Here is a 12,736-nt window from a genome sequence, read left to right as displayed (position 1 = left end):
GGCCTCCCTGTCCATCACCAACTCCCAGAGTTCACCCAGACTCATGTCCATCGAGTCAGTGATGCCATCCAGCCATCTCATCCTCTGTCGTCCCCTTCTCCTCCTGCCCCCAATCCCTCCCAGCATCAGAGTCTTTTCCAATAAGTCAGCTCTTCGCATGAGGTGGCCAAAGTACTGGAGTTTCAGCTTTAGCATCATTCCTTCCAAAGAAATCCCAGGACTGATCTCCTTCAGAATGGACTGGTTGGATCTCCTTGCAGTCCAAGGGACTCTCGAGAGTCTTCTCCAACATAACAGTTCAAAGGCATCAATTCTTTGGCACTCAGTTTTCTTAACAGTCCAAGTCTCACATCCATACATGACCACAGGAAAAACCATAGCCTTGACTAGATGGACCTTTGTTGGCAAAGTAATGTCTCTGCTTTTGAATATGCTGTCTAGGTTGTTCATAACTTTCCTTCCAAGGAGTAAGCATCTTTTAATTTCATGGCTGCAGTCACCATCTGCAGTGATTTTGGAGCCAAGAAAAATAAAGTCTGACACTGTTTCCCCATCTATTTCCCATGAAGTGATGGGACCAGATGCCATGATCTTCATTTTCTGAATGTTGAGCTTTAAGCCAAATTTTTCACTCTCCACTTTCACTTTCATCAAGAGGCTTTTTAGTTCCTCTTCACTTTCTGCCATAAGGGTGGTGTCATCTGCATATCTGAGGTTATTGATATTTCTCCCAGCAACCTTGATTCCAGCTTGTGTTCCTTCCAGTCCAGCATTTCTCATGATGTTCTCTGCATATAAGTTAAATAAGCATGGTGACAATATACAGGCTTGACGTACTCCTTTTCCTATTTGGAACCGTCTGTTGTTCCATGTCCAGTTCTAACTGTTGCTTCCTGACTTGCATACAGATTTCTCAAGAGGCAGGTCAGGTGGTCTGGTATTCCCATCTCTTTCAGGATTTCCCACAGTTTATTGTGATCCACACAGTCAAAGGCTTTGGCATAGTCAATAAAACAGAAATAGATGTTTTTTTGGAACTCTCTTGCTTTTTCCATGATCCAGCGGATGTTGGCAATTTGATCTCTGGTTCCTCTGCCTTTGCTAAAACCAGCTTGAACAACTGGAAGTTCATGGTTCACGTATTGCTGAAGCCTGGCTTGGAGAATTTTGAGCATTACTTTCCGAGCATGTGAGATGAGTGCAATTGTGTGGTAGTTTGAGCATTCTTTGGCATTGCCTTTCTTTGGGATTGGAATAAAAACTGACCTTGTGCAGTCCTGTGGCCACTGCTGAGTTTTCCAAATTTGCTGGCATATTGAGTGCAGCACTTTCAAGGCAGTTCTATTTCCAGTTTTTTTTTTTTTTAATTTTATTTAATTTAACTTTACAATATTGTATTGATTTTGCCAAATATCAAAATGAATCTGCCACAGTTTTTTAAGGAATCTACACACTGTTCTCCATAGTGGATGCACTACTTTGAATTCCCACCAACAGTGTAAGAGAGTTCCCTTTTCTCCACACCCTCTCCAGCATTTATTGCTTGTAGACTTTTGGATCACAACCATTCTGACTGGCGTGAAATGGTACTTCATTGTGGTTTTGATTTGCATTTCTCTGATGATAATGAGTGATGTTGAGCATCTTTTCATGTGTTTGTCAGCCATTTGTATGTCTTCTTTGGAGAAATGTCTCTTTAGTTCTTTGGCCCATTTTTTGATTGGGTTGTTTATTTTTCTGGAATTGAGCTGCAGGAGTTGCTTGTATATTTTTGAGAGTAGTTGTTTGTCAGTTGCTTCATTTGCTATTATTTTCTCCCATTCTGAAAGCTGTCTTTTCACCTTGCTTATAGTTTCCTTTGTTGTGCAGAAGCTTTTAAGTTTAATTAGATCCCATTTGTTTATTTTTGCTTTTATTTCCAATATTCTGGGAGGTGGGTCATAGAGGATCCTGCTGTGATGTATGTCAGAGAGTGTTTTGCCTATGTTCTCCTCTAGGAGTTTTATAGTTTCTGGTCTTACGTTTAGATCTTTAATTCATTTTGAGTTTATTTTTGTGTATGGTGTTAGAAAGTGTTCTAGTTTCATTCTTTTACAAGTGGTTGACCAGTTTTCCCAGCACCACTTGTTAAAGAGATTGTCTTAATCCATTGTATATTCTTGCCTCCTTTGTCAAAGATAAGGTGTCCATAGGTGCGTGGATTTATCTCTGGGCTTTCTATTTTGTTCCATTGATCTATTTTTCTGTCTTTGTGTCAGTACCATACTGTCTTGATGACTGTGGCTTTGTAGTAGAGCCTGAAGTCAGGCAGGTTGATTCCTCCAGTTCCATTCTTCTTTCTCAAGATTGCTTTGGCTATTCGAGGTTTTTTGTATTTCCATACAAATTGTGAAATTATTTGTTCTAGCTCTGTGAAAAATACCATTGGTAGCTGATAGGGATTGCATTGAATCTATAAAATTGTTTTTTAAACATTTATTTATTTTTAATTGAAGAATAATTGCTTTACAGTATTATGTTGGTTTCTGTCAAACACCAACATGAATCAGCCATAGGTATACATATGTTCCCTCTCTCTTGAACCTCCTTCCCACCTCCCTCCCCATCCCACCCCACTAGGTTTGAGTTCCTTGAGTCATACAGCAAATTCCCATTTGTGGATTAAAGGAAGCAGTCTATGATAATTCTCACCACTCAGATTAACACATTGCTTTACAAAAGGGCATGCTGTGAAGGAAGAATATATAATTTGGAAAAGATTTTTGAATCTTATAATAATTTTCTAAGATATAAGTTCTACAAAAATATTCACATAATCAAAACTTCAGAAACTATAGCTTCACAAAAATCTTCTGAGCTAGTGGTAATGGACAGAAAGTGCAATAGGAAGGCCATTTAATGCAAATTGTGAAATTCCCTTGATCCATGGATGACACATATGAAACAGGCAATGGGTTCAGATGGACCTGAATTTGAATTCTGGATATTCCATTGACCAGCTCTGTAACATGGAACAGTAGCATGGGTCACTTTATCTGACTTCTGCTAAGTTTTTTTTCTTTTCTTTTTTTTTTCATTTATTTTTAAAATTTTATTGTAGTATACCTGGTTTACAATGCTGTTAGTTTTAGGTGTACAGTAAAGTGTTTCAGTTATACATATATTCATTCTTCTTCAGATACTTTTCTCATATAGATTATCACAGAATATTGAGTTGAGTTCCCGGTACTACACAGTAGGTCTTTATAGGTTACCTGTCTTATATATAGTACTGTGTGTGTGTTAATCCTAAACTCCTGATTTATTATTCCTCCAGACATTTCTCCTTTGGTACCACATGTTTGTTTTCAAAATCTGTAACTGCTACTGCTTTGTAAATAAATTCATTTCTGTCACTTTTAAAATTAGATTCCACAAATGAATGATATCATATGATGTTTGCCTTTATCTGAATTTCTCCAAGTAGTGTGATAATCTCTAGGCCTATCCATTTGCTTCAAATGGCATTGTTTAATACTTTTTATGGCTGAACAATAGTCCGTTGTAGTATATGTACCATATCTATTCATTCCTCTGTTGATGGTATTTAGTTTGTTTCCTTGTCTAAGGATTGTTAAGTAGTGTTACAAAGAACACTGAGATGCATGTATCTTTTAAATTATGTTTTTTCTCCAGATATATGCCCAGGAGTGGGGTTGCTAGATCATTTGATACTTCTATTTTAGTTTTTTAAGGAACCTCCATACTGTTCTCCATAGTGGCTACATCAATGTGCATTCCCACCAACAGCGTAGGAGGGTCCCCTTTTCTCCACACCCTGTCCAGCACTTATTGTTTGTAAAAATTTTGATGATAGCCATTCTGACCAGTGATACCTCATTGTAATTTTGATTTGCATTTCTCCAATAATCAGTGCCTTTCATGTGCTTTTTGGCCATTGCATAACTTCTTTGGAGAAATATCTATTTCGATCTTCTAAGTGTTGTTATCTAAAAATGAACCACATGAAAATTCAATGAGTAGTGCAGGTAAATGACTTAGCATTGTTCTAGCACAAGAAGGATATTCTAAGTAAACTGGCTTTTTAAAGACTTTTTAAAAAATTGGTGATAGATGCATTGGATATGGTATGCAGAATGTAATACGTTTTTATATTTAATGCAATATTATAGTTTTTTATTTTTAACTTATTTTGTATTTGAATGATTACTGAACATGGTTTCAGGTCTCCAAATTTATTCAATTAATTTCTCACTTCATCTCTTCCATTGATTACTTTTTAACTGCTTTGTTAAAAAAGAGCACTTTTAAATTGTTCAGTATTTATATTTGCTGCATACTCTGCCAAGCTGTGGTGGTTGTTAGACTGCCAACATAGGTATTTAAAGAAAGTAGGACTAACCCTTAGCTAGATAGATGAGGCTATTTATAAACCTACCAGGCTTCACTTACCATGCTAGTATATAGCTAGTATGAATGCAATATCTCTTATTATTCTCACTTAAAATGTAGCTTTTAAATAATAAAAACTAGAAAAATAAAAATTTTATGCAAGTGTAGGTTCTCAAATTTTACAAATAGGCCCAAGAATCAAGGAGTGTTGTCTATCAAAAAAACACATTTCAAGGTGATAATATTTTAGTCCAATATAAGATTTATTTTTAGGACATCAGAGGTGTTTTTTTGTTTTTTTTTTCAGGTTGTATGCCATGATATTGTGGCATATACATCATTAGGAATGATCAGAAGTGATTCACATATTTTCTTTCATATTGAAGCAAAACTTTCCTTGTTTTAAAAATGAAGAATCTGTAATTTAGAAGTAAATTCACATTTCCAAAGTCAAACAGAAAATGATCTACTAGAATTTTAAAATAATTCTCATTCCAAAACTTTCATTTCTGTCAACATTGCTATAGAGCCTCTGCAAGCCAATGAACAAAATGTTATATTATTACTTAATATTGAGATTTTTCTTGTTTTAATATAGGAATCTCATAATTAATTTTATTCACCAGTAGAGTGAAATAATTTCATAAAATCATCATACTTTGATTTTGAAAATATATTCTGAATAATTCAAATCTAAGGCTCACAAGTATAATTATTTGTAACTCTACTTATGCTGTGTAGGTATAATTCTTTGTTTTTCTTTGAAAAAACTTTTAAAATAAAGTGATAAAACGTTGTTCTTATAGATGTGAAGAAATGTGATATCGAGGTGAAAGTGAAAGTCTCTCAGACTTGTCTGACTCTTTTGACCCCATGGACTTTATAGTCCCCAGTATAGTCCATGAAATTCTCCAGGACAGAATACTGGAATGGGTAGTCTTTTCCTTCTCCAGGGGATCTTCCCAACCCAGGGATCAAACCTAGGTCTCCCTCAGTGCAGGTGGATTCTTTACCAGCTGAGCCAGAGGTGAAGTGATTTGTTAAAGGTCAAATAAAAAGCCATGGCAGAGTCAGAATTAGAGTCTGTTCTTAGTAGGCCATTTTCCTCCAGCAGATTTAGATGCATTGTGGGAGAGAGAAAGGGAGGAAGGTAAGCAGGGATGGATAGAGAGATTGAGAGAAATTAAAAGGAAACTTTGTAATATCAGAGTAGAGTCAAAATAAAATTAATGGTCTTTACCATCACTAAAAGCTGATATGTTTCTAGGATAATCTTTAATGAAAAAGGAACAAAAAATACATTTAAAACACACATAGAAAAGTACATTACTTTACAACACCAGAACTACATCATGATAGACATGTGAAAGACAGGATGATTTTATGAGAAAATCATGCAGGACTTTCAGATAATGAGGCCTATTTGAAGTCCTGTGCTCAAGAAGGTAATCCAGTTCTAAAGGCTTTTACAGAAAAAAAAAAAAAAAAAAAACTGACTCAAGCCAAACACAGATGCTCTGATATCAAATAGACAAATAAGCATGACAGCCTAGAGTATTCTGAAATCTAGATGATAACTAGCTTCTCTAGTTTGGGAACATGGAGTTAGTTCATAGTGATTTATTTAACTAATACAGAAGCAGAAGATATTAAGAAGAGGTGGCAAGAATACACGGAACTATACAAAAAAGATCTTCATGATCCAGATAACCACAATGGTGTGATCACTCACCTGGAGCCAGACATCCTGGAATGCAGAGTCTAGTGGGCTTTAGAAAGAATCACTGCAAACAAAGCTAGGGTAGGTGATGGAATTCCAGTTCAGCTATTTCAAATCCTAAAAGATGATGCTGTGAAACTGCTGCACTCAATATGCCAGCAAATTTGGAAAACTCAGCGGTGGCCAGAGGACTGGTAAAAGTCAGTTTTCATTCCAATCCCAAAGAAAGACAATGCCAAAGAATGTTCAAACTACTGCATGTTGCACTCATCTCACATGCTAGCAAAATAATGCTCAAAATTTTCCAAGCCAGGCTTCAACAGTATGTGAACCATGAACTTCTGGGTGTTCAAGCTGGATTTAGAAAAGGCAGAGGAACCAGAGATCCAATTTGCAACATACGTTGGATCATCGGAAAAGCAAGAGAGTTCCAGAAAAACATTTACTGTTGCCTTATTGATTATACCAAAGCCTTTGACTGTGTAGATCACAACAAACTATGGAAAATTCTTCAATACATGGGAATACCAGACCACCTAACCTGCCTACTGAGAAATCTGTATGCAGGTTGAGAAGCAACAGTTAGAACTGGACATAGAACAACAGACTGGTTCCAAATCAGGAAAGGAGTAAGTCAAGCCTGTATATTGTCACCCTGCTTATTTAACTTATATGCAGAGTACATTATGTGAAATGCCAGGCTGGATGAAGCAGAAGCTGGAATCAAGATTGCCAGGAGAAATATCAATAACCTCAGATATGCAGGTGACACCACCCTTATGGCAGAAAGTGTAGAGGAACTACAAATCCTCTTGATGAAAGTGAAAGAGAAGGGTGAAAAAGCTGACTTAAAACTCAACATTCAAAAATTAATATCATGGCATCCGTTCCCATCACTCCATGGCAAATAGCTGGAGAAACAACGGAAACAGTGACAGACTTTATATTCTCGGGCTCCAAAATCACTGTGGATGGTGACTGAAGCCATGAAATTAAAAGATGCTTGCTCCTTGGAAGAAACTGAAAGTGAAAGTCGCTCAGTTGTGTTCAACTCTTTGTGACTCATGGACTATATAGTCTATGGGATTCTCCAGGCCAGAATACTGGAGTGGGTGGTCTTTCCCTTCTCCAGGGGATCTTCCCAACCAGGGATTGAACCCAGGTCTCCTGCACTGCAGGCAGATTCTTTACCAGCTGAGCCATGAGGGAAGCCCTGGAAGAAAAGCTATGACCAACCTAGAAAGCGTATTAAAAAGCAGAGACGTTACTTTGCCAACAAAGGTCCATCTAGTCAAAGCTATGGTTTTTCCAGTAGTCATGTATGGATGTGAGAACTGGACTATAAAGAAAGCTGAGCATTGAAGAATTGATGCTTTTAAACTGTGGTGTTAGAGAAGACTCTTGAGAGTTCCTTGGACAGCAAGGAGATCCAACCAGTCAATTGTAAGGGAAATCAGTCCTAAATATTCATTGGAAGGACTGAAGCTAAAGCTCCAGTACTTTGGCCACTTGATGCAAAGAATCGACTCACTGAAAAAGACCCTGATGCTGGGAAAGATTAAAGGCAGGAGGAGAAGGGGGCGAAAGAGGATGAGATGGTTAGATGATATCACCAACTCGATGGACATGAGTTTGAGCAATATCTGGGAGTCGGTGATGGACAGGGAAGCCTGGCATGCTGCAGTCCATGGGGTTGCAAAAATTTAGACATGACTGAGTGACTGAACTGAATTGAACCTTTCCAACCAAAACTGCCATTCCCATCTTTCCATAATTTTTTTTTTCAGTGTCTCTCTAAACAGTTAATTGGGTTTCTCTGGTGGCTCAGTGGTAAAGAACCCAGCTACTGATGCGGAGGGCATGGGTTTGATCCCTAGATCAGGCGGATCCTCTGGAGAAGGAAATGGCAACCCACTCCAGTATTCTTGCCTTGGCAATCCCATGGACAGAGGACCCTGGTAAGCTGCAGTCCATGGGGTGGCAAAGAGTTGGACAAGACTTAGCAACTAAACAACAACAGCAAATATTTAATTAACAAATATTATTGAGAATTAAATGGCCAGAAATGAGAACACTAGCATTCTTCCTGTTTTGTTTATCACCACACAAGTTTCTGGAAATATCAATAGCATTTAATGCTTTTCTAAAAGGTATTTGTGATATAACTGAGTAATATCAAGACATAAATAAGCAATATGGATCAAAGAAGCAGTACACTACAGGGTAGCCCCTGAAAATCCTAGTGAATCATCCTAATCTAGATATTTTGCACCAGCCACAGGCCACGTCCTTAGAAGTAGACTGGGTAGAGTTTAGAAATCTGTGACTTTAAAAGGCATCAAGTAGGAATTAACAGAAATTTCAAACATCTGAATTCAAGAAAAGAGCTTATAGAAAATAGAATTATTTTCTTTGGATTCTAGCAGAGATTATATATCTGTCAGTAAATTAAAGAAATTGACTTTTGAATCTTGTCTGGAAAATATCCAAAAGAGCTGAAAGTGGGAAAAAAGCAGAGCAAAGGTCTTTGAGTTATAATTTTAGGTTCTTTATCCTCCTTATTGCTAGTAGGCTTTGTGATCTGAGAAGAGCAACTTAGCCTCTTTGAACATTATTTTGAATACTTAGGTAATTATACCTGTCTGATAATCTTGTTACAGTAAATTTATTAAATAAATGAAAGTGTTTGCAAATTTTTTAATACTTAGCTGTAACAACTCAGATTGTGGATCTTTAGTTCCAACACCGGGCTTAAAATCCACTACTGAGAATATTTTGGGTGTCTGATCTTCAGCCTGTAGATGAGGCTTCCAGAAGTTAGCTGTTTCACTATTTTTTCTACTCTTTGATGGGTTTTAACTACTACAACAGAAAACTTAATAACAGCTGCCCAGAAAATATGAGTGTTTTTAATTCCACAGAAGATACTGATAAGTTTTTCCTAACAGTTAAGAAGTAGAATGTCTGACTTGGTTAAATGTTCTGTAATAGACTAAGTTTCTAGTCTTGGATTTACTTTATTAGCTAATAAAGAATTTTATATGTTTACATGAGATAGAAATTATATATATATATATATTCTCTTCAGGTAAACTTGGACATTCAGAGAAGAAATGCTATTGCTGGGTCATATACGCAAGGTAATTGGAAGAGTTTTGGATATTTTTTTCAATCTGGTTGATACAGAATTAGCAGTGTAACATATCTGCACCTGGAACTTTCTGCTCATTGAAAAATATTGGCAGTTATTGAAGCAGCAGGTTGCAGGACATGTGGCTTCAGTTCATGGAAATGTTCCGACCACACATAGGCTTTGATATTCTACAAACAGGAATGTTCTATTTAAGGGAATCTGACTAAATTGTGCCTCTGCAGGGTTGGTGTCTACAGGAACAGAGAGTAAGAGTCCTTGTCATGTAAATATATTTGGCCTGAACTCTGCCCAAATGTCAGGGCTCTTTCATTTCTCATGGATTTTATTTAGACGCTCATGAGTAAAACAGCTGTTGTTTTGTAGGAGATGGTATACAGCTTTAGGCAAGAGATTTTAAAAACAAAACCTATTTCAAAGAGAATATCTCTTTTATCAGTAGGTGAATTTATAATTAAAATGTTTGATTCATCAAATTAAACCACATAGGTAAAATTCCCTAAAAAATGAACTATAAAATTACACTGCCATCATTTATTCTGTCTTCATTTTAATGTCACATAAATTGTTTATTAAAAACTGCCTATAAACCAAGGTAAGAGTTAGTTGCAAAATCAAACCATAAGCTAAGTAGTATTGAATATTTTCTCTATCTTGTTTCAAAGATATTAACAAATATTTGAGTACTGGAATTCAAAGATGACTATTTTCTTCCTTTATCTATTAAAAATGTAAAGAATTGAAGTATGAAGATGATGCAGGATTTTGCCATAGATTTAAAGGATAATTTTGTGGACTTAAAAGAGTACAATGACCCTAATGACCTTGAGAACATGTGCCAGGGTAACAGATGATTATATGTGTTTACATTTTCTCTTTTGAGGGGGATGTGGTGAAGACATAAATCCTGATTTGATAAGAGTGGTATTTTAATCTGATGATGCTTCAGCTATTTATTCTTTATATCTTAAATACCAGTAATTAGTGAAAATATCAATATTTCTGGGATTGTTGCTGTTTATTGTTAAATTGTGTCTGACTCTTTGCAATCTCATGGACTTCAGCACACCAGGCTCCTCTGTCTTCTACCATCTCCCAAAGCTTGCTCAAATATATATCCACTGAGTTGTCAATGATGCTATCTAACCATCTCATCCTCTACTGCCCCCTTCTCCTCCTGCCTTCACTCTTTCCCAGCATCAGGGTATTTTCCAGGGAGTTGGCTCTTCCCATTGGGTGGCAAAAGTATTGGAGCTTCAGTATCAGTTCTTTTGATGAATATTCAGTGTAGAATTCCTTTAGGATTGAATGGCTTGATCTCCTTGCTGTCCAAAGGACTCTCAAGATTCTTCGCCAGCACTGCAATTCAAAAGCATCATTCTTTATGGTCCAACTCTCACATCTGTGTGTGACAACTGGAAACATCGTAACTTTGACTATACAGACCTTTGTCTACAAAGTGATGTCTTTGCTTTTCAATACACTGTCGAGGTTTCTTATAGCTTCCCTTGCACAGAACAAGTGTCTTTTAATTTCATGGCTGCAGTCACCATTCACAGTGATTTAAAACCCAAGAAAATAAAATCTGTTACTGCTTCCACTTTTTCCCCTTTTATATGCCATGAAGTAATGGGGCTGGATGGAATGATCTTAGTTTTTGAAGGTTGAGTTTTAAGCCAGCTTTTTCACTCTCCCCCTTCACCCTCATTGAGAGGCTCTAATTCTTCACTTCTGCCATTAGCGTGGTATCCTCTGCATCTGAGGTTGTTGATATTTCTCCAAGCAATCTTTATTCTAGCTTGTGATTCACCCAGCTCAGCGTTTCACATGATGTACTCTGCATAGAAGTTAAATAGCAGAGTGACGATATACAGCCTTGTTATACTCCTTTCCCAATTTTGAACAAGTCAGTTGTTCCATGTCTTTGGGATATTTTCATCTAAACGCAAAAATCATTGAAAATTTTCCTGAATATCTTTCTAAATTTTTCTTTAACAAACTTAAAATTTTTTTTGTAAAATAGTATCATTCAATCACAAAATTAACAACTCCCATAAACTGTATTATTTCTCTTTATTTCTAAGACAACTAGCTAAGCTAATCATACTTCAAAATATACTCTTTTAAAAAAATCTTGTTTTGAATAATGAGCTATTTGGAAAGATCAAAATAAATCAATTAAAATATACATAATAAAACTCTCTAGAACTTAGTTTTGTCTGTTTAGCTTTTTAAAATATCTGTGTTTACCAAGTAAAATAAAATATGCTTTGGGAGGAACAAGCTTTTCTGAAAAATGACCTTACCAGAGAATCCTAGGTGGCCCAGACCACAAGTTCACAGGGATGGTTCAGCTTCTTTTCTCCCAACAGCAGGGGTGGTGTTGAAGCTTAATTTCCCACAACACTCCTGACTTCTTCAACTTGGCAGAGATGTTTGTAATCACATACAGGTTCCAATAGCCTGTCTGCTCTATAGTCTCCAGGTACAGAGCAGCTGGCTTTTCCAGCAATTCCTGTAAACAGCTGCCACCTAAATCAATATTGCCCAATGTCAAGCAGCCCATATATTCTCCAAATATAAAGTAGCATTCTTTTGATTACCATATTGAGGGTGCTCACAATGTTGAAACCCACACCAGGTCCAAAGATGGCCTGAGCCTGGCACCCCTTTCCATGAGTTGGTAGAGAAACTAGGGGATCTTCAGGCTAAGTTGATCTTGCAATTTTTTTTTTTCCTTTTCCCAAAAAACCCTGTTCCTTATCCCAAGCCCAAATCCTGTATGACAGATAATTGTCCTAAAAGGACCTACCCTCCACCATAATACATTTTTTCTTAATTCTATACATAGTATCCTTTTCTGAGAAAATTTCTATTTTCGGGGAAAACATGAGTTTAAACATGTGAAAAAGGTTAATAATATATCATTTAAACTACTTAATGACATTAAAACCATAGGAAGAGATCTCGGTTGTAAAAATTTCATTTCACATGTGGACACTTTCTATAAATATTTCTGTAAATATTTGAAACAACAAGTAACTTGAGAGAATAACAGCCATTTTTACTCTTTGTAAAAGGATAGTCAATACTGGACACACCTCTAAGAGTCTGTGCCAGTGAGGACAATGTGAAAACCTGACCAGGGGTGCCTATGGAGAGCACATGTCCTGCCAAGAGGAGTCAGACCATATTGAGTTCTACCTGAAGTATGTTTACATGAATATTTAAAAAGCAAACACTGGCTTATTTGGGGGCCTTTAAAGCAAACAACAGCATCGCATCTCTGCATGCAATTGGAGGAAGATTAAGACCAGCTGAAATACTTTGACTTTCAAAATGCAGAAGTTAGTATATTGTACCTTTTTAAAGAATTTCTTTTCTGAGTTAATACCTTAAAGAGTGATTAACAAATGAAAGACATCTCATTTTCAGTTGTCAAAGCTAGTGTTTTAACAAGCATCCTTTTGACA

The 12,736-nt window shown here is 36.5% G+C and overlaps 1 long non-coding RNA gene across 17 annotated transcripts in view; it reads left to right on the top strand.

Annotated features, from left to right (window-relative positions):
- LOC147349192 (uncharacterized) overlaps positions 1–12,736 on the top strand; it is a 503,453-nt gene that overhangs the window by 358,303 nt on the left and 132,414 nt on the right. For 13 of the 17 annotated variants that reach the window (XR_015149560.1, XR_015149561.1, XR_015149562.1 and 10 more), the window contains one exon: positions 9,201–9,252. The exons of the other annotated variants lie outside the window; for them this stretch is intronic. This is a non-coding gene — a long non-coding RNA (uncharacterized LOC147349192). The remainder of the gene's footprint in view (positions 1–9,200; positions 9,253–12,736) is intronic. 17 annotated transcript variants of the gene reach the window in all.

This window comes from Bos grunniens, chromosome 21 (assembly GCF_055505025.1).
Source record: "Bos grunniens cultivar Pamir isolate PY7600 chromosome 21, Bosgru_T2T1.0, whole genome shotgun sequence".
NCBI lineage: Eukaryota > Metazoa > Chordata > Mammalia > Artiodactyla > Bovidae > Bos > Bos grunniens.
This window is presented reverse-complemented; position numbering and strand designations above follow the sequence as displayed.